The following is a 23,367-nucleotide window of genomic DNA, read 5'->3' on the forward strand; positions in this document are numbered from 1 at the left end:
CTACAGTGATGTCACGTACATCTAAATGACCTCAAGAGCTGAACTTGCATCATTACTGGCAGATGACGACTGTGTTACACAGCCATCATCTGCCTCTGACAGTGGTATTTAAAGTGTGCATACTGGGAGTGGGGCGAATTGTTCCATGTGCCCATTGGACCCACATAACAGTCTCATAGGAGACTGATTTTTTTTTTTCTATATACTACAATACTGTAGTATTACAGTGAAAAAGGAGCCAGCACGATCTGAAATTGGCATGCATCATATAAAAAGTGAAAATTCACAGATTTATTCCAACTGTACTATAATAAAAAAAAAAAAAGAGATTTTTAGCAAATAATTGATCCATTTTTTGAGCCACCCCTGCCAACGTCACGGCAAATCTCAATAGGGGGGTCCTACTCTATATTCTGTATTTCATGTGCCATGCGGCCTCCTAGATAAAGTTAAAAGCAGAACCATAATGGAGCACACATACTTGTAACCTGTATATAGCTGCTTCCATGTTGCAAAAAAGGCAATTGTGGATAGAGACCAGCCCAGGTCCCGGCATGTGTAGCAAGCGCTACACATACCAGGACTATATCAGAACTGACCCTCCCAGTGCCAGACAGCAACCATTGATAAAGGCGGACCAGATCCAAGAATGGTGCTTAATTAGCATTGCCTGTGGAAAGGGGTGAGGTAACTGAATCTGAACAGCTACCAACAGGAGGAATACATTGCAAACCAAAATCAGGCGTGCATGGTATGGTGACGGTCAGTCACCAGAATTGTAGCATAACTACAGTCATAACAGAGAAAAAGGAGCCAGCACGATCTGAAATTGGCATGCATCATATAAAAAGTGAAAATTCACAGATTTATTCCAACTGTACTATAATAAAAAAAAAAAAAAAAAAAAAAAAAAAAAGAGATTTTTAGCAAATAATTGATCAATTTTTTGAGCCACCCCTGCCAACGTCACGGCAAATCTCAATAGGGGGGTCCTACTCTATATTCTGTATTTCATGTGCCATGCGGCCTCCTAGATAAAGTTAAAAGCAGAACCATAATGGAACACACATACCTGTAACCTGTATATAGCCGCTTCCATGTTGCAAAAAAGGCAATTGTGGATAGAGACCAGCCCAGGTCCCAGCATGTGGAGCAAGCTCTACACATACCAGGACTATATCAGAACTGACCCTCCCAGTGCCAGACAGCAACCATTGATAAAGGCGGACCAGATCCAAGAATGGTGCTTAATTAGCATTGCCTGTGGAAAGGGGTGAGGTAACTGAATGTGTACAGCTACCAACAGGAGGAATATATTGCAAACCAAGATCAGGCGTGCATAGCATGGTGGTGACCAGCCACCAGACATTTGTAGCATAACTACAACCAAACAGAGAGAGAGGGGAGCCAGCACGATCTGAAAATGGCATGCATCATATAAAAAGTGCAAATTCACAGATTTATTCCAACTGTACTGTAATATAAATGAGATTTTTAGCAAATAATTGATCAATTCTTTGAGCCACCCCTGCCAACGTCACGGCAAATCTCAATAGGGGGGTCCTACTCTATATTCTGTATTTCTTGTGCCATGCGCATTCTGATACTGGGAGGAGCAGAGCGGTGCCCACAGTGAGTAGAGTAGCCATGTGAGTCACCGCTCTGACAGATGTCACTCCAATTTTGACTAGCCAGCCCACTCTATGCGTGAGACAAAAGTTTCTCAATGTAAGTATGTGATGTTTCTTTCTGAAGCTCCATAGACTTAACATTGTAAAAGCCACTTCCGGATCACACAGAGCGCAGTGTGACCCAGCGTTTCTACAGAGCAGTCACGTCACTGAAAAGAATTGCGTTGGACACCAGAGAGCACAACGGTCAGTGAGTATATTAACACTCACACTACATTACATGCACAACTAATACAAAGGACCGGCACTCCAAATCTTCTGGAATATTTTTATGCTTTATTCCATCATATCATAAAGGCGTAAAGTTTACGCCTGTATCATATGATGGAATAAAGCATAAAAATATTCCAGAAGATTTGGAGTGCCGGTCCTTTGTATTAGTTATACTGTGGATGCCTTCCTTGGACACGTGCACCTTGAAGGATTGTGTGCCGCCTGGAACATCTGTTTCTACATTACATGCACATACACATAATTGATAAAAAAAATGAGAGGGTTTCTTTAAATATATATTTTTTAAAACATTTGGTTTCGCCATGTGCATAAAATATAACAAATAATTAAAGAAGACCAGTTCCTTGCTTATCAACACTGAGTTAAATACTTTGTAAAAATCCACAAGCTCCCCTGATTGTTTTCCTTTTTGCGCTGTATCACTCAATTGTGATGAGATTCTCATTTCTTGCTTTAGGCATGCAGCATGTGCAGTCTCTGCTTGTAGGCCAACTGGGCGTTTCTTCAGAGTCTTCTCTGGAGGCGTTCACCTTCACTTCCCAGACACCTTCAGCCAGTCCTGCAAGCTGATCTAGTAGTCTTAGACTCTGTGCGCACGCTGCGGTTTTTACCGCTGTTTTGCTGCAGAAAATGTTTATAACCTTGCTGCAGTCATTCCCCAGCAAAATCTATGGTAAAAAAAAAAATGCTGTGTGCACACTGCGTTTTTTTTTCACCAACAGGTTTTGCTGCATGTTTTCTGCAGCAAAAAGAATTGCATGTCACTTCTTTTCTGCAGGTACCTGCGGTTTTTGCCATTATGGTCAAAAACCACAGGGAACAAACACTGCGGCAAATCGCAGTAAAACCGCATGCGGTTTTTGGTTGCGGTTTGCTGCGGGTTTTTTTTTTACCACGGGTGCGGTAATCTTTCAGAGGGTCAGGAATTTTCTTAAGAAAATTCCACTTTCTAGTGCGCACAGCCACTAAGGCTATGTGCGCACGTTGCGTACAGTCGCTGCAGAAATTTCTGCAGCGATCTGAAGAGCACATGTGCGCTTTAAATCGCTGCAGAAATGTCCGTAGTGAAAAAAAAAAAAAAGCCGATTCCATGCGCTCTGCCTGCAGCTCCTGCCATAGACAGAGCAGGAGCTGCCGGCAAAGCGCACGGAAGAAGTGACATGTCACTTCTTAGAACGCAGCGCTTCGGCAGCAGCCAAGCGCTGCACTCTAAAACGCCACGTGCGCACGGCCCCTGCACAATCTCCATAGACTGTGCAGGGGACGCAGGACGCATGCAGTTACGCTGCACTACAAAGTGCAGCGTAACTGCATGTATTTACGCAACGTACTCACATAGCCATACAAGCTGTAAAAGTCCACCCCCGAGAGAAGACTGTAAGGAAATGCCCAGTTGGACTGCAAAGCAGAGATCTCACATACTGCACTTCAGAAGCAACAAACATGAATTACTCTGCAAAAGAGCGACACTTGGCAAAACGGAAAAGAGCAGTAGAATAAGGGGAGTTCAGGGACTTCAAAATGTATTTAATTCAATTTTTTTTGAGTAAGTGATAAGTCTTAATTAATTTGATTGGTAAATGCTGTGAAAAGGAAAAAAAAAATTGCAAGGCCAGAATTGTGTTCTTCAGTTGCTGCAAAAAGTGCAGTAAGAAGCAATCATAATGTCGTGTAACATAATGCTGTTACAGCTGGAGTGGCTGAAACCGTTACAGCGAAGACTGGGTTGTGGTCCCACTGGCTTACCCTGGAGGGGTGTGACTAACTGGCTACCTGGTACTCTAGAACCTCTGGTAGCGAAGGTGGCTTTGTGTTGCAGGTAACCACCAGGTATGACTCCAAGGTAGTCCTCGAGTCCGCAGTAAATGACCCGAACAGCAGCAGGCGAGACAGAGTCAGAGCCACAAGATGGAGTGTGGACTGGCAGCAGGCAAGACACAGGCATAGCCACAGGGAGTTTGGGCTGGCAGCTGGCGTGACGGAGGCAGAGCCACAGGCGTGATGGAGGAAGAGCCACAGGCTGGTGTCTGCACTTTCAGCAGGCGAGACAGAGGCTGAAGCACAGGCTGGAGTCTGGAATGGCAGCAGGTGAGACGGAGGCTGAGCCACAGGCTGGAGTCTGGAATGGCAGCAGGCGAGACGGAGGCTGAGGAGTCTGGAATGGCAGCAGGCGAGACGGAGGCTGAACCACAGGCTGGAGTCTGGAATGGCAGCAGGCGAGATGGAGGCTGAACCACAGGCTGGAGTCTGGAATGGCAGCAGGTGAGACGGAGGCTGAACCACAGGCTGGAGTCTGGAATGGCAGCAGGCGAGATGGAGGCTGAACCACAGGCTGGAGTCTGGACTGGCAGCAGGCGAGACCGAGTCAGAGCCTCAAAGGCCAGACAGGTACAGGTTCAGACAGGATGGCTGGTAGAGACCTGATGTCTAGTTACAAGAACAAAGGCAGAATGGGTGCAGGAGCACAGGTAGTACAGGTACTGGAACACATGATCTGAAAACAATCTAACAGGTAACACACACTGAAGATAAATGTTGTTCAGGCACCTCCCTAAGGGGGAGTGTGCCTTAAATACCTAGTGCCTCCTAGCAATAAGCTGGGGACACTTCAGGAGTGGGAGCGCTGCCCCTTTAAAAAGTGGAAAGAGAGTGTGCTTGCCCCAGACACATTACAAGGAGACCTGTGCGGCATGCGCAGGCCCTGGCAGCAGGGAGCTGCAGCATAAACCAAAGCAGGAAACGGGAACACATGGACGGCCCTGGCGGTGAGTGCGTTGGTGTCTTCTGGGTGGAGGCAGCGGAACAGAGCAGAGACACTGGCATTATATATGCTATCAATAAAAACATCAGCTCACCATGCACAAAAACAAGCCCTCAAGATCTCCATCGACGGAAAAAGATGTTAACGCTATTGGGACATTACGATATTAGTGGAAAAACAAATTCCTACGAATTTCAAAGTTTTCTTTCACCGCTTAGGGCTGCTTCTCACTTGCGAGTTTCTCGCAGTAGAGCAATGCGAGAAAATCTCGCATTGGAATCGGACACATGTTAGTGAATGATTCAGCTCTCATCTGCGATTTTTTTCTCAGTCCAAATCGGACTGAGAAAAAAATCGCAGCATGCTGCTTTTTTGCGAGTTTCTACTGCGAGTCTCTCCAATGCAAGTCTATGAGAGCGTGTAAAAAATCGGATGTCACGGGACGGCACTCACACCATCCTAGTGACATCCGATTTTCTAAATACATTTCTCGCATGTTTCCTAAAACACTGGAAACGAGTGATGTCTCACAATGTCTGTCAATCACTATTCTCTGTCAGTCGGTCTCTTCCTCTCGGTCTCTATTCTCTCTCTGTCGGTCCGTCACTATCTCTGTCCCTCTCTCACAGTCTGTCGGTCATTTTCCCCTCCTCTCTCATACTCACCGTTCCCCGATCCCGGGCACGGCGCTGCACAGCATTCACACTGCTGCGGCGGCTTTTACTATTTTGAAAAAGCCGGCCGCTCATTAAACAATCACGTATTCCATGCTTTCCCCGCCCACAGGCGCCTATGATTGGTTGCAGTGAGACACGCCCCCATGCTGCGACAGGTGTCTCACTGCACCCAATCACAGCAGCCGGTGGGCGTGTCTATACTGTGCAGTGAAATAAATAAATAAATAATTTAAAAAAATGGCGTGCGGTCCCCCCCAATTTTAATACCAGCCAGATAAAGCCATACGGCTGAAGGCTGGTATTCTCAGGATGGGGAGCTCCACGTTATGGGGAGCCCCCCAGCCTAACAATATCAGTCAGCAGCCGCCCAGAATTGCCGCATACATTATATGCGACAGTTCTGGGACTGTACCCGGCTCTTCCCGATTTGCCCTGGTGCGTTGGCAAATCGGGGTAATAAGGAGTTAATGGCAGCCCATAGCTGCCACTAAATCCTAGATTAATCATGTCAGGCGTCTATGAGACACCCTCCATGATTAATCTGTAAGTTACAGTAAATAAACACACACACATGAAAAAATGCTTTATTAGAAATAAAAAACACAAACAAATTCCCTCATTACCAATTTAATAAGCCCCAAAAAGCCCTCCATATCCGGCGTAATCCACGGACCTCCAGCGTCGCATCCAGCATGAAGGTGACAGGAGCTGCAGAAGACACCGCCGCTCCGGTCACCTCCAAGCAGCAACTGAGGTGAGTAGCGCGATCAGCTGAGCTGTCACTGAGGTTAATCGCGGCCACCGCTGGATCCAGTGACAGCGGGTAACCTCAGTGACAGCTCAGCCGATCGCGCTACTCACCTCAGTTGCTGCTTGGAGGTGACCGGAGCGGCGGTGTCTTCTGCAGCTCTTGTCACCTTCATGCTGGAAGCGACGCTGGAGGTCCGTGGATTACGCCGGATATGGAGGGCTTTTTGGGGCTTATTAAATTGGTAATGAGGGAATGTGTTTGTGTTTTTTATTTCTAATAAAGGATTTTTTCTGGTGTGTGTGTGTTTATTTACTGTAACTTACAGATTAATCATGGAGGGTGTCTCATAGACGCCTGACATGATTAATCTAGGATTTAGTGGCAGCTATGGGCTGCCATTAACTCCTTATTACCCCGATTTGCCAACACACCAGGGCAAATCGGGAAGAGCCGGGTACAGTCCCAGAACTGTCGCATATAATGTATGCGGCAATTCTGGGCAGCTGCTGACTGATATTGTTAGGCTGGGGGGCTCCCCATAACGTGGAGCTCCCCATCCTGAGAATACCAGCCTTCAGCCGTATGGCTTTATCTGGCTGGTATTAAAATTGGGGGGGACCGCACGCCATTTTTTTAAATTATTTATTTATTTCACTGCACAGTATAGACACGCCCACCGGCTGCTGTGATTGGGTGCAGTGAGACACCTGTCACTCAGCGTGGGGGCGTGTCTCACTGCAACCAATCATAGGCGCCTGTGGGCGGGGAAAGCAGGGAATACGAGATTGTTTAATGAGCGGCCGGCTTTTTCAAAATAGTAAAAGCCGCCGGAGCAGTGTGAACGCCGTGCAGCGCAGCGCCGCGCCGGGGATCGGTGAGTATGAGAGAGGGCAGCTAACTTCAGTCACTCGGGGGATTAGTGGTCACCGGTGAGCCCTTCACTGGTGACCGCTAATCAGGACGCGGCACAGACAGAGCCGCAGCATCACAATGAAGTCGGGTTAAGTTCACCCGAGTTCATTCTGATTGTGCGGCTCTGTCTGTGTCTGCTGTCATCTGCCTTTCAGCTCTGCTACATGGCTGTCTGTGTCTGCTGTCAGCGGCCATGTAGCAGCGCTGAATGGCAGATGACATAGTAAAAAATACGCATTACACACGCATTACACACGCATTACACACGCTAGTAAAATCATTAATTTATTCAGAAATAGCATCGCACTTGCGTTGCACTCGCACCTAACGTGAACTAAAATCAGCCGAGTTTTTTTCAGCCCAGTCGGACCGATTTTACTTGCATAGATGTGTTTCCACCCTTAAAGAGAAGCTGTCAACACAAATTTGAAGTTAAAGGTATAGCCATAATCATGCTGTAACACTTATTAAAGTAATCCCTTTGGTGGAGAAATCCACTTTGTGGTTGATCTTTAATAACATTTAGGTGTGCAGGAGCCGGATTGATTGAGCTCTTGGCTCATTGACATTCTTTAGAGATGTTATTGAGCAGTGATTTCCACCTGCGCATGCGCCACCACCATTGTATTGGTACAGCTGGGAAATCAATCTGCACCCATTGTGAGGCTGGTTTGAAATTTCAAACAGGAAGCTGGTGACTCACAAAACATTGACCTGTCACTCAGACTCCAGAGGCAGGTGGAAGGGCAGGAGTAGAAGACCCATTGCTCCTGTGCACCTAAATGTTATTCCCCAAAAACTTCAATTGTGGACCTAGACAAATGGGCTGACTTATCTCCAAACACTACAGCTAGTTTTCAAGTTGACGCTTCCCTTTTTAAGTTTTTAGAATGTTTATATTTTCTGACAACATAGCTGAGTTAGGGCTTGTTTTTTGGGGCCAAGCTGGCTGCTATCGGCACTTCGTCATAGACAATGATATTAACCCCTTCACCCCCTTGCAATTTTTCATTTTTTCATCCCCTTCTTCCAAGAGCCATACCATTTTTATTTTTCCATCGATATAGCCATGTGAGGGCTTGTTATTTTACAGGACAAGTTTTACTTTTGAATGACACCATTACTTTTACCAGTGTGTAGGGCTGTGAGAAACTACAGCTGTGCCCGCAACTTACCTGAGTGACATCACCGCTAATCACTGCTCATTCTCTGCCTGAAGTCCGCAGTGGGTGGTCATGCACCATGATTGTGCGCTGTGCCAAGAGTAATGTAGAATAGTCGTGGGACCTCGTGTGGATTACGTTGGACCTGGAGGGGTGTTTTTACAGATAATAAAATGGTGAAAGAGGGTGGGGATTTTTGTTTTTTATTTCAAATAAAGGATTTTTTCAGTGTGTTTATTTCTTTTCACTTACGGATTAGTGATGGGGGTCTCATAGACCCTCCCCATCACTATTCTAAGGCTTAGTGGCAGCTGTGAGCTGGGATTAACCCCTTATTTCCCCGATTGCCACAACACTAGGGCTATCGGGAAGAGTAATCCAATTTATGTATATCAACTCACCGTGTACAAGCTCACTCCTGGCCTCTCCCTGGAGCACAGACAGGCCCTGCCACAGCCCGATATTGCAAGTAAAAGAAAGGAGAAACATCCAGCTCTTCAGGCAAGGAAAACCATGGTCTTTATTTTAACATGCAGAAACAACGGATGACATGACCAGCACAGCACTACGCGTTTCAGGTGAAACAATCACCCTTGATCATGATTAAGGGTGATTGTTTCACCTGAAACGCGTAGTGCTGTGCTGGTGATGTCATCCGTTGTTTCTGCATGCTAAAATAAAGACCATGGCTTTCCTCGTCTGAAGAGCTGGATGTTCCTTCTTTCTTCTATCGTGAAGAGCCAGGTTAAATGCTGGGATTGTCGCATCTAATGGATGCGGCAATCTTGGATGGCTGCAGGCTGCTATATTTAGGCTAGGTGGGGCCCAATAACCATGGGTCTCCCCAGCCTCAGAATATCAGCCTTCAGCTGTTGGGCTTTATTATGGCTGTGTATCAAAATCGTGGGGGATACTGCACGCTGTTTTTTTAATAATTAAAAAAAGCTGTATGCTTTATCTGTGCTGGTATCATAATATGGGGGGACCCTACGCAAATTTTTTATTTATTTTTACTGTACGATATAGCCGCGCAGACAGGGTCTGTGATTGGAAGCAGTCAGACAGGCTGTCACTCAGTGTGCAAGCGCATCTCACTGCAACCAATCACAGACTCTGGTGGGCGGGGAAAGCAGTGCATATGCAATGAAGGTAATGAGCAGTCCCAGAGGTGAATGGCGCAGGAGCAGTTACAGCCGCGTCTGAGACTTGGTAAGTATAGCCTGCTTGCTTTATTTTTTTGTATTACCCGGGTTCCGGATCCGGATTAATACTCGGAATTCCCTGAGAATTCCTGGCCCGGCACTCTGGTGCCTTTGAACCTGTGCGGGTCTGGACTTTTCCAGTCCTGGTCTGCCCATCACTAGGCCTGAACCATCTTTTTGTTTTCTGAGAGGAAACCGCCAGAAGAAAGGACCGGTGACCTCATTACACCACTTTGCACTTTTGAAACGTGAAGCTATTAAAAAGGTCAAATGCCTGAACACAAGCACAAGTGCCTTCTAGGGATGTGCACACAATGGCTTTACACGGTGGCGGGCTTTTCTTTTTACGTCACTATCTAGGATCACAGCTGCCATTAGAATGTGGGGTCGCTCCTCTTAGCTTATAGCGTTTGCTAGAGACACAATGTGCCGCTTTTCCCGTGTGCACAGGCGCATTCTTCTTGCAGCTTTTCCCGCCGGATTCAGCCTCCCGCCCTCAGCATGCCACAAGGGACCGCAGCACAAAGCTCTTGTCACGGGCTGAGGGGGTTTTATCAGCTTTCACAAGTGATATGCAGTTATAACATAGGTAGCAATGGAGACTACAGAAAGGTCGGGCTCCAAACAATATCCGGCCACCCACTACGAGAGCCTGCATTATTACGTGCTGGGGTCTTTCAGACCCCTCCGAAGACACATTGGTCCTCCTCACCGCCCGCTACACCCGCGGAAGCTGGCTGGCGGGTGATGCCGGCACCGGGGGGTGGAGATACTGCGAGGCTCGTCATCTATATATGGAGATTGCTTCAGCGGCCCCGCCCTCTCCGCGGGGCATGACGGGATAGGGTGGCCTTACCATAGTTTCATTTGACAGCTGGAACGCAAACCCGGAAGAGCTTTGCAACGCAGAATGGGAAGTAGATGTCAGGCAGTATGATTTCCGCTGCAGGCCTTGTCTACAAAGGACAGAAAGAAGAACAGGAATCCTGGAATATGAGCGTAATATCAGGGTGAGGGCGGAGTCAGCTGTCATTACTGGATTAATACTATAATGTCATTATATTACATCTCCCCATACAATAGTGTAATACTGCACATTATAATGCTATTATATTACATCTGCCCATACAATAGTGTAATACTGCACATTATAATGCTATTATATTACATCTCCCCATACAATAGTGTAATACTGCACATTATAATGTCATTATATTACATCTGCCCATACAATAGTGTAATACTGCACATTATAATGCTATTATATTACATCTGCCCATACAATAGTGTAATACTGCACATTATAATGCTATTATATTACATCTCCCCATACAATAGTGTAATACTGCACATCATAATGTTATTATATTACAGCTCCCCATACAATAGTGTAATACTGCACATTATAATGCTATTATATTACATCTGCCCATACAATAGTGTAATACTGCACATTATAATGCTATTATATTACATCTCCCCATACAATAGTATAATACTGCACATCATAATGTTATTATATTACAGCTCCCCATACAATAGTGTAATACTGCACATTATAATGCTATTATATTACATCTCCCCATACAATAGTATAATACTGCACATTATAATGCTATTATATTACATCTCCCCATACAATAGTGTAATACTGCACATTATAATGCTATTATATTACATCTCCCCATACAATAGTGTAATAGTGCACATTATAATGTCATTATATTACATCTGCCCATACAATAGTGTAATACTGCACATTATAATGTCATTATATTACATCTGCCCATACAATAGTGTAATACTGCACATTATAATGCTATTATATTACATCTGCCCATACAATAGTGTAATACTGCACATTATAATGCTATTATATTACATCTCCCCATACAATAGTATAATACTGCACATCATAATGTTATTATATTACAGCTCCCCATACAATAGTGTAATACTGCACATTATAATGCTATTATATTACATCTCCCCATACAGTAGTGTAATACTGCACATTATAATGCTATTATATTACATCTGCCCATACAGTAGTATAATACTGCACATTATAATGCTATTATATTACATCTCCCCATACAATAGTATAATACTGCACATTATAATGCTATTATATTACATCTCCCCATACAATAGTGTAATACTGCACATTATAATGTCATTATATTACATCTGCCCATACAATAGTGTAATACTGCACATTATAATGCTATTATATTACATCTGCCCATACAATAGTGTAATACTGCACATTATAATGCTATTATATTACATCTGCCCATACAATAGTGTAATACTGCACATTATAATGCTATTATATTACATCTCCCCATACAATAGTGTAATACTGCACATCATAATGTTATTATATTACAGCTCCCCATACAATAGTGTAATACTGCACATTATAATGCTATTATATTACATCTGCCCATACAATAGTGTAATACTGCACATTATAATGCTATTATATTACATCTCCCCATACAATAGTATAATACTGCACATCATAATGTTATTATATTACAGCTCCCCATACAATAGTGTAATACTGCACATTATAATGCTATTATATTACATCTCCCCATACAGTAGTGTAATACTGCACATTATAATGCTATTATATTACATCTGCCCATACAGTAGTATAATACTGCACATTATAATGCTATTATATTACATCTCCCCATACAATAGTATAATACTGCACATTATAATGCTATTATATTACATCTCCCCATACAATAGTGTAATACTGCACATTATAATGCTATTATATTACATCTCCCCATACAATAGTGTAATAGTGCACATTATAATGTCATTATATTACATCTGCCCATACAATAGTGTAATACTGCACATTATAATGTCATTATATTACATCTGCCCATACAATAGTGTAATACTGCACATTATAATGCTATTATATTACATCTGCCCATACAATAGTGTAATACTGCACATTATAATGCTATTATATTACATCTCCCCATACAATAGTATAATACTGCACATCATAATGTTATTATATTACAGCTCCCCATACAATAGTGTAATACTGCACATTATAATGCTATTATATTACATCTCCCCATACAGTAGTGTAATACTGCACATTATAATGCTATTATATTACATCTGCCCATACAGTAGTATAATACTGCACATTATAATGCTATTATATTACATCTCCCCATACAATAGTATAATACTGCACATTATAATGCTATTATATTACATCTCCCCATACAATAGTGTAATACTGCACATTATAATGCTATTATATTACATCTCCCCATACAATAGTGTAATAGTGCACATTATAATGTCATTATATTACATCTGCCCATACAATAGTGTAATACTGCACATTATAATGCTATTATATTACATCTCCCCATACAATAGTATAATACTGCACATTATAATGCTATTATATTATATCTCCCCATACAATAGTATAATACTGCACATTATAATGCTATTATATTACATCTCCCCATACAATAGTGTAATACTGCACATTATAATGCTATTATATTACATCTCCCCATACAATAGTGTAATAGTGCACATTATAATGTCATTATATTACATCTGCCCATACAATAGTGTAATACTGCACATTATAATGTCATTATATTACATCTGCCCATACAATAGTGTAATACTGCACATTATAATGCTATTATATTACATCTGCCCATACAATAGTGTAATACTGCACATTATAATGCTATTATATTACATCTCCCCATACAATAGTATAATACTGCACATCATAATGTTATTATATTACAGCTCCCCATACAATAGTGTAATACTGCACATTATAATGCTATTATATTACATCTCCCCATACAGTAGTGTAATACTGCACATTATAATGCTATTATATTACATCTGCCCATACAGTAGTATAATACTGCACATTATAATGCTATTATATTACATCTCCCCATACAATAGTATAATACTGCACATTATAATGCTATTATATTACATCTCCCCATACAATAGTGTAATACTGCACATTATAATGCTATTATATTACATCTCCCCATACAATAGTGTAATAGTGCACATTATAATGTCACTATATTACATCTGCCCATACAATAGTGTAATACTGCACATTATAATGCTATTATATTACATCTCCCCATACAATAGTATAATACTGCACATTATAATGCTATTATATTACATCTCCCCATACAATAGTATAATACTGCACATTATAATGCTATTATATTACATCTCCCCATACAATAGTGTAATACTGCACATTATAATGCTATTATATTACATCTCCCCATACAATAGTGTAATAGTGCACATTATAATGTCATTATATTACATCTGCCCATACAATAGTGTAATACTGCACATTATAATGTCATTATATTACAGCTCCCCATACAATAGTATAATACTGCACATCATAATGTTATTATATTACAGCTCCCCATACAATAGTGTAATACTGCACATTATAATGCTATTATATTACATCTCCCCATACAGTAGTGTAATACTGCACATTATAATGCTATTATATTACATCTCCCCATACAATAGTATAATACTGCACATTATAATGCTATTATATTATATCTCCCCATACAATAGTATAATACTGCACATTATAATGCTATTATATTACATCTCCCCATACAATAGTGTAATACTGCACATTATAATGCTATTATATTACATCTCCCCATACAATAGTGTAATAGTGCACATTATAATGTCATTATATTACATCTGCCCATACAATAGTGTAATACTGCACATTATAATGTCATTATATTACATCTGCCCATACAATAGTGTAATACTGCACATTATAATGCTATTATATTACATCTGCCCATACAATAGTGTAATACTGCACATTATAATGCTATTATATTACATCTCCCCATACAATAGTATAATACTGCACATCATAATGTTATTATATTACAGCTCCCCATACAATAGTGTAATACTGCACATTATAATGCTATTATATTACATCTCCCCATACAGTAGTGTAATACTGCACATTATAATGCTATTATATTACATCTGCCCATACAGTAGTATAATACTGCACATTATAATGCTATTATATTACATCTCCCCATACAATAGTATAATACTGCACATTATAATGCTATTATATTACATCTCCCCATACAATAGTGTAATACTGCACATTATAATGCTATTATATTACATCTCCCCATACAATAGTGTAATAGTGCACATTATAATGTCATTATATTACATCTGCCCATACAATAGTGTAATACTGCACATTATAATGCTATTATATTACATCTCCCCATACAATAGTATAATACTGCACATTATAATGCTATTATATTACATCTCCCCATACAATAGTGTAATACTGCACATTATAATGCTATTATATTACATCTCCCCATACAATAGTGTAATACTGCACATTATAATGCTATTATATTACATCTCCCCATACAATAGTGTAATAGTGCACATTATAATGTCATTATATTACATCTGCCCATACAATAGTGTAATACTGCACATTATAATGTCATTATATTACAGCTCCCCATACAATAGTATAATACTGCACATCATAATGTTATTATATTACAGCTCCCCATACAATAGTGTAATACTGCACATTATAATGCTATTATATTACATCTCCCCATACAGTAGTGTAATACTGCACATTATAATGCTATTATATTACATCTCCCCATACAATAGTATAATACTGCACATTATAATGCTATTATATTATATCTCCCCATACAATAGTATAATACTGCACATTATAATGCTATTATATTACATCTCCCCATACAATAGTGTAATACTGCACATTATAATGCTATTATATTACATCTCCCCATACAATAGTGTAATAGTGCACATTATAATGTCATTATATTACATCTGCCCATACAATAGTGTAATACTGCACATTATAATGTCATTATATTACATCTGCCCATACAATAGTGTAATACTGCACATTATAATGCTATTATATTACATCTGCCCATACAATAGTGTAATACTGCACATTATAATGCTATTATATTACATCTCCCCATACAATAGTATAATACTGCACATTATAATGCTATTATATTACATCTCCCCATACAATAGTATAATACTGCACATTATAATGCTATTATATTACATCTCCCCATACAATAGTATAATACTGCACATTATAATGCTATTATATTACATCTCCCCATACAATAGTGTAATACTGCACATTATAATGCTATTATATTACATCTCCCCATACAATAGTGTAATAGTGCACATTATAATGTCATTATATTACATCTGCCCATACAATAGTGTAATACTGCACATTATAATGTCATTATATTACAGCTCCCCATACAATAGTATAATACTGCACATCATAATGTTATTATATTACAGCTCCCCATACAATAGTGTAATACTGCACATTATAATGCTATTATATTACATCTCCCCATACAGTAGTGTAATACTGCACATTATAATGCTATTATATTACATCTCCCCATACAATAGTATAATACTGCACATTATAATGCTATTATATTATATCTCCCCATACAATAGTATAATACTGCACATTATAATGCTATTATATTACATCTCCCCATACAATAGTGTAATACTGCACATTATAATGCTATTATATTACATCTCCCCATACAATAGTGTAATAGTGCACATTATAATGTCATTATATTACATCTGCCCATACAATAGTGTAATACTGCACATTATAATGTCATTATATTACATCTGCCCATACAATAGTGTAATACTGCACATTATAATGCTATTATATTACAGCTCCCCATACAATAGTGTAATACTGCACATTATAATGTCATTATATTACATCTCCCCATACAATAGTGTAATACTGCACATTATAATAATATATTACAGCTCCCCATACAATAGTGTAATACTGCACATTATAATGCTATTATATTACAGCTCCCCATACAATAGTGTAATACTGCACATTATAATGTTATTATATTACAGCTCCCCATACAATAGTGTAATACTGCACATTATAATGCTATTATATTACAGCTCCCCATACAATAGTGTAATACTGCACATTATAATGCTATTATATTACAGCTCCCCATACAATAGTGTAATACTGCACATTATAATGTCATTATATTACATCTCCCCATACAATAGTGTAATACTGCACATTATAATAATATATTACAGCTCCCCATACAATAGTGTAATACTGCACATTATAATGTTATTATATTACAGCTCCCCATACAATAGTGTAATACTGCACATTATAATAATATATTACAGCTCCCCATACAATAGTGTAATACTGCACATTATAATGCTATTATATTACATCTCCCCATACAATAGTGTAATAGTGCACATTATAATGTCATTATATTACATCTGCCCATACAATAGTGTAATACTGCACATTATAATGTCATTATATTACAGCTCCCCATACAATAGTATAATACTGCACATCATAATGTTATTATATTACAGCTCCCCATACAATAGTGTAATACTGCACATTATAATGCTATTATATTACATCTCCCCATACAGTAGTGTAATACTGCACATTATAATGCTATTATATTACATCTCCCCATACAATAGTATAATACTGCACATTATAATGCTATTATATTACATCTCCCCATACAATAGTATAATACTGCACATTATAATGCTATTATATTACATCTCCCCATACAATAGTGTAATACTGCACATTATAATGCTATTATATTACATCTCCCCATACAATAGTGTAATAGTGCACATTATAATGTCATTATATTACATCTGCCCATACAATAGTGTAATACTGCACATTATAATGTCATTATATTACATCTGCCCATACAATAGTGTAATACTGCACATTATAATGCTATTATATTACAGCTCCCCATACAATAGTGTAATACTGCACATTATAATGTCATTATATTACATCTCCCCATACAATAGTGTAATACTGCACATTATAATAATATATTACAGCTCCCCATACAATAGTGTAATACTGCACATTATAATGCTATTATATTACAGCTCCCCATACAATAGTGTAATACTGCACATTATAATGCTATTATATTACAGCTCCCCATACAATAGTGTAATACTGCACATTATAATGTTATTATATTACAGCTCCCCATACAATAGTGTAATACTGCACATTATAATGCTATTATATTACAGCTCCCCATACAATAGTGTAATACTGCACATTATAATGTCATTATATTACATCTCCCCATACAATAGTGTAATACTGCACATTATAATAATATATTACAGCTCCCCATACAATAGTGTAATACTGCACATTATAATGCTATTATATTACATCTCCCCATACAATAGTGTAATAGTGCACATTATAATGTCATTATATTACATCTGCCCATACAATAGTGTAATACTGCACATTATAATGTCATTATATTACAGCTCCCCATACAATAGTATAATACTGCACATCATAATGTTATTATATTACAGCTCCCCATACAATAGTGTAATACTGCACATTATAATGCTATTATATTACATCTCCCCATACAGTAGTGTAATACTGCACATTATAATGCTATTATATTACATCTCCCCATACAATAGTATAATACTGCACATTATAATGTTATTATATTACAGCTCCCCATACAATAGTGTAATACTGCACATTATAATGCTATTATATTACATCTCCCCATACAATAGTGTAATACTGCACATTATAATGCTATTATATTACATCTCCCCATACAATAGTATAATACTGCACATCATAATGTTATTATATTACAGCTCCCCATACAATAGTGTAATACTGCACATTATAATGCTATTATATTACATCTCCCCATACAGTAGTGTAATACTGCACATTATAATGCTATTATATTACATCTGCCCATACAGTAGTATAATACTGCACATTATAATGCTATTATATTACATCTCCCCATACAATAGTGTAATACTGCACATTATAATGCTATTATATTACATCTCCCCATACAATAGTGTAATAGTGCACATTATAATGTCATTATATTACATCTGCCCATACAATAGTGTAATACTGCACATTATAATGCTATTATATTACATCTCCCCATACAATAGTATAATACTGCACATTATAATGCTATTATATTACATCTCCCCATACAATAGTATAATACTGCACATTATAATGCTATTATATTACATCTCCCCATACAATAGTGTAATAGTGCACATTATAATGTCATTATATTACATCTGCCCATACAATAGTGTAATACTGCACATTATAATGTCATTATATTACAGCTCCCCATACAATAGTATAATACTGCACATCATAATGTTATTATATTACAGCTCCCCATACAATAGTGTAATACTGCACATTATAATGCTATTATATTACATCTCCCCATACAGTAGTGTAATACTGCACATTATAATGCTATTATATTACATCTCCCCATACAATAGTATAATACTGCACATTATAATGCTATTATATTATATCTCCCCATACAATAGTATAATACTGCACATTATAATGCTATTATATTACATCTCCCCATACAATAGTGTAATACTGCACATTATAATGCTATTATATTACATCTCCCCATACAATAGTGTAATAGTGCACATTATAATGTCATTATATTACATCTGCCCATACAATAGTGTAATACTGCACATTATAATGTCATTATATTACATCTGCCCATACAATAGTGTAATACTGCACATTATAATGCTATTATATTACAGCTCCCCATACAATAGTGTAATACTGCACATTATAATAATATATTACAGCTCCCCATACAATAGTGTAATACTGCACATTATAATGCTATTATATTACAGCTCCCCATACAATAGTGTAATACTGCACATTATAATGCTATTATATTACAGCTCCCCATACAATAGTGTAATACTGCACATTATAATGCTATTATATTACAGCTCCCCATACAATAGTGTAATACTGCACATTATAATGTCATTATATTACATCTCCCCATACAATAGTGTAATACTGCACATTATAATAATATATTACAGCTCCCCATACAATAGTGTAATACTGCACATTATAATGTTATTATATTACAGCTCCCCATACAATAGTGTAATACTGCACATTATAATAATATATTACAGCTCCCCATACAATAGTGTAATACTGCACATTATAATGCTATTATATTACATCTCCCCATACAATAGTGTAATAGTGCACATTATAATGTCATTATATTACATCTGCCCATACAATAGTGTAATACTGCACATTATAATGTCATTATATTACATCTCCCCATACAATAGTATAATACTGCACATCATAATGTTATTATATTACAGCTCCCCATACAATAGTGTAATACTGCACATTATAATGCTATTATATTACATCTCCCCATACAGTAGTGTAATACTGCACATTATAATGCTATTATATTACATCTCCCCATACAATAGTATAATACTGCACATTATAATGCTATTATATTACATCTCCCCATACAATAGTATAATACTGCACATTATAATGCTATTATATTACATCTCCCCATACAATAGTGTAATACTGCACATTATAATGCTATTATATTACATCTCCCCATACAATAGTGTAATAGTGCACATTATAATGTCATTATATTACATCTGCCCATACAATAGTGTAATACTGCACATTATAATGCTATTATATTACAGCTCCCCATACAATAGTGTAATACTGCACATTATAATGTCATTATATTACATCTCCCCATACAATAGTGTAATACTGCACATTATAATAATATATTACAGCTCCCCATACAATAGTGTAATACTGCACATTATAATGCTATTATATTACAGCTCCCCATACAATAGTGTAATACTGCACATTATAATGCTATTATATTACATCTCCCCATACAATAGTATAATACTGCACATTATAATGCTATTATATTACATCTCCCCATACAATAGTGTAATACTGCACATTATAATGCTATTATATTACATCTCCCCATACAATAGTGTAATACTGCACATTATAATGTCATTATATTACATCTGCCCATACAATAGTGTAATACTGCACATTATAATGCTATTATATTACAGCTCCCCATACAATAGTGTAATACTGCACATTATAATGTCATTATATTACATCTCCCCATACAATAGTGTAATACTGCACATTATAATAATATATTACAGCTCCCCATACAATAGTGTAATACTGCACATTATAATGCTATTATATTACAGCTCCCCATACAATAGTGTAATACTGCACATTATAATGCTATTATATTACAGCTCCCCATACAATAGTGTAATACTGCACATTATAATGTTATTATATTACAGCTCCCCATACAATAGTGTAATACTGCACATTATAATGCTATTATATTACAGCTCCCCATACAATAGTGTAATACTGCACATTATAATGTCATTATATTACATCTCCCCATACAATAGTGTAATACTGCACATTATAATAATATATTACAGCTCCCCATACAATAGTGTAATACTGCACATTATAATGTTATTATATTACAGCTCCCCATACAATAGTGTAATACTGCACATTATAATAATATATTACAGCTCCCCATACAATAGTGTAATACTGCACATTATAATGCTATTATATTACATCTCCCCATACAATAGTGTAATAGTGCACATTATAATGTCATTATATTACATCTGCCCATACAATAGTGTAATACTGCACATTATAATGTCATTATATTACAGCTCCCCATACAATAGTATAATACAGCAGAGTGAAGGCAGATAGACGTAACGTACATGACTGAGGCAGTGATAGATCCAGGAAAGGGTTAAGGAGTAAGGGATGGGGGTTTTTACCTAAGGAATGTGGTGGTGGGCGAGCAGGAGGAGAGATGGGGGCAGGGGCCATATAAGAAATAGGTCCCATGTTAAGGTGTCATTCCTTTGTCCTGGACTTAAAGACTGAACAAGCAGTATGGATGCCTTGCTGAAGAGCGTTCAGGCCGCGGCTTTGACATGTAGGCCCGAATGGATTCAGGCCCAGCTAGACGAATTGCTGAAGAATGCCCGGGATACAGCATCTGTCCCTTCTGAACTTTCTGAACATCAAACTCTAAGAAGATCCAGACCTCCTGAGAGACTAACTTCTGAAATGGCCAATAGGACTCACAATAGGATCATAAGTCCTTCCGTTACCTCTAGGAAAAGAGCAAAGCGCAGCACGGCCTCTGATCCTGCTTACAAACCAGGAAGGAAATTACAGTACAAGAATAACAAAGGACAGAGAAAAGAGCCCGACCATCTAACCAGAGAGACACCAAGAAGTGCAAGGAGAAAGTCCAGCTCTACTGAGGTGCCAGCCAGAGAAGCAGCCACACAAGCTACAACTGACGTGACCACAGCCCACCATGAATCCTTAGAACTTCCTCAACAAACTTTGTATCATTCTAGAGGACATCATACGGCCTTACCCCAGGAAATAAACCAACACGGGGGGATGGGCTTAGGACACACAACATTTCCGGATCCGGGTTCTCATTACACGAGGAGTGGCAGGAATCCAAAAAGACAACTGCGCAAAAGTACTTTAACCAGACAAAGACTTCTTCGGCCGGATCAGGATATGAGTCCGGCAAGAAATCTACAGCTACAAGACTCAGAAGAGATTCCAGACAATGACTATGACACAGATAACGACTGCCCACTAGAGGGCAGCAGCACGCAGCACTTCAATAATGGAGGGGCTGTAGAGACTATAACTAATACGTCACGGACGGCTGGTCAACCTAGGACGCAGCCAGGTATTGGTGAGAACACTTTTTCTTGTCCTATATCTAGTGTAACAACACCTGTAATGAATCCAGTGGGCGCAGTTTGGGGTACAGGTCCCGGCAATGTAGGATGGGATCTTAATTCAGTAGTACAGCAATTAGTGTCCGGGGTTAAGGAGGCTTTGAGTCAGTCTAGCTTACCCATAACTTCTTCTCCTATTGCTGCATGGTGTGGGAATGGTCCCCGGACACCGGAGGTGGTAAGTCAGTCGTGTGCTGATCCAGACACACAGGAGGACGCAGTAATTTCACAAGGGGTTCCATTATCTGATGCAGCAAAAGGAGAATTATATGTATGTTTTGAGGGTCCTCTAGGAATTCATTTGAAACAGGAGGTTAGGGAGAAGATTTGGGCCGACGAATATGTGGAAATATTTTCATTATTGCCCTTAGAAAAATATAACTTGGATAGAGTAAGGTTTGATGAGAGGAAAAGAGAGGAACAAGAAAGACGGTATTGTCTCATCCCCCAAACATTTAGCAATTGGTTCCAGGCTTTTGCCATATTAGCAAGTGTAATAGGCCAAAAAACTCCTGAACATTGCTCTGCCTTATTTTGTTACATGAATTCTATCGGGGAGGCGCACCGTGTGTATGGAGGTTTAGCATGGCTGCGCTATGATGAGCAGTTTCGCCAACGAAAGGCTGGTCGCCAAGGGATTCGTTGGGATCACAAAGATATTAGTTTATGGATGCGTCTCATGACAGCGCCACGTGGGGTTAATCAGCCCTTTCAGGGCTATGTCGGCAGATCATCAGCAATCGGATTGTCGGCAGCAAACAGAAAAGGTTGCTGCTGGCAGTTCAATGATAGCCAGTGCAGATTCAGAAACACATGCAGGTACAAACATGAATGCAGCTTCTGTAGTGGAAACCATAGCCTATCAAAATGCTTTAAACGAAATAAAACCCCAACAGCAGAGATTAACCAAAAAGGGGGAAACCCCAATTAGACTCGGGGAGATGGTGGGCTATCTAAGCAGGTACCCAGAT

General features: G+C 38.8%; 1 protein-coding gene across 2 annotated transcripts in view; it reads left to right on the forward strand.

Moving 5' to 3' along the window:
• The first annotated feature begins 10,297 nt into the window (after positions 1–10,297).
• The window catches only part of LOC142311215 (uncharacterized), a 44,435-nt gene continuing 31,365 nt past the window's right edge, over positions 10,298–23,367 (forward strand). For both annotated transcript variants that reach the window (XM_075349423.1, XM_075349422.1), the window contains exon 1: positions 10,298–10,401. The gene's annotated coding sequence lies outside the window, so the exon portion shown is untranslated. The remainder of the gene's footprint in view (positions 10,402–23,367) is intronic.

Source organism: Anomaloglossus baeobatrachus, chromosome 5 (assembly GCF_048569485.1).
Source record: "Anomaloglossus baeobatrachus isolate aAnoBae1 chromosome 5, aAnoBae1.hap1, whole genome shotgun sequence".
Taxonomy (NCBI): Eukaryota; Metazoa; Chordata; class Amphibia; order Anura; family Aromobatidae; genus Anomaloglossus; species Anomaloglossus baeobatrachus.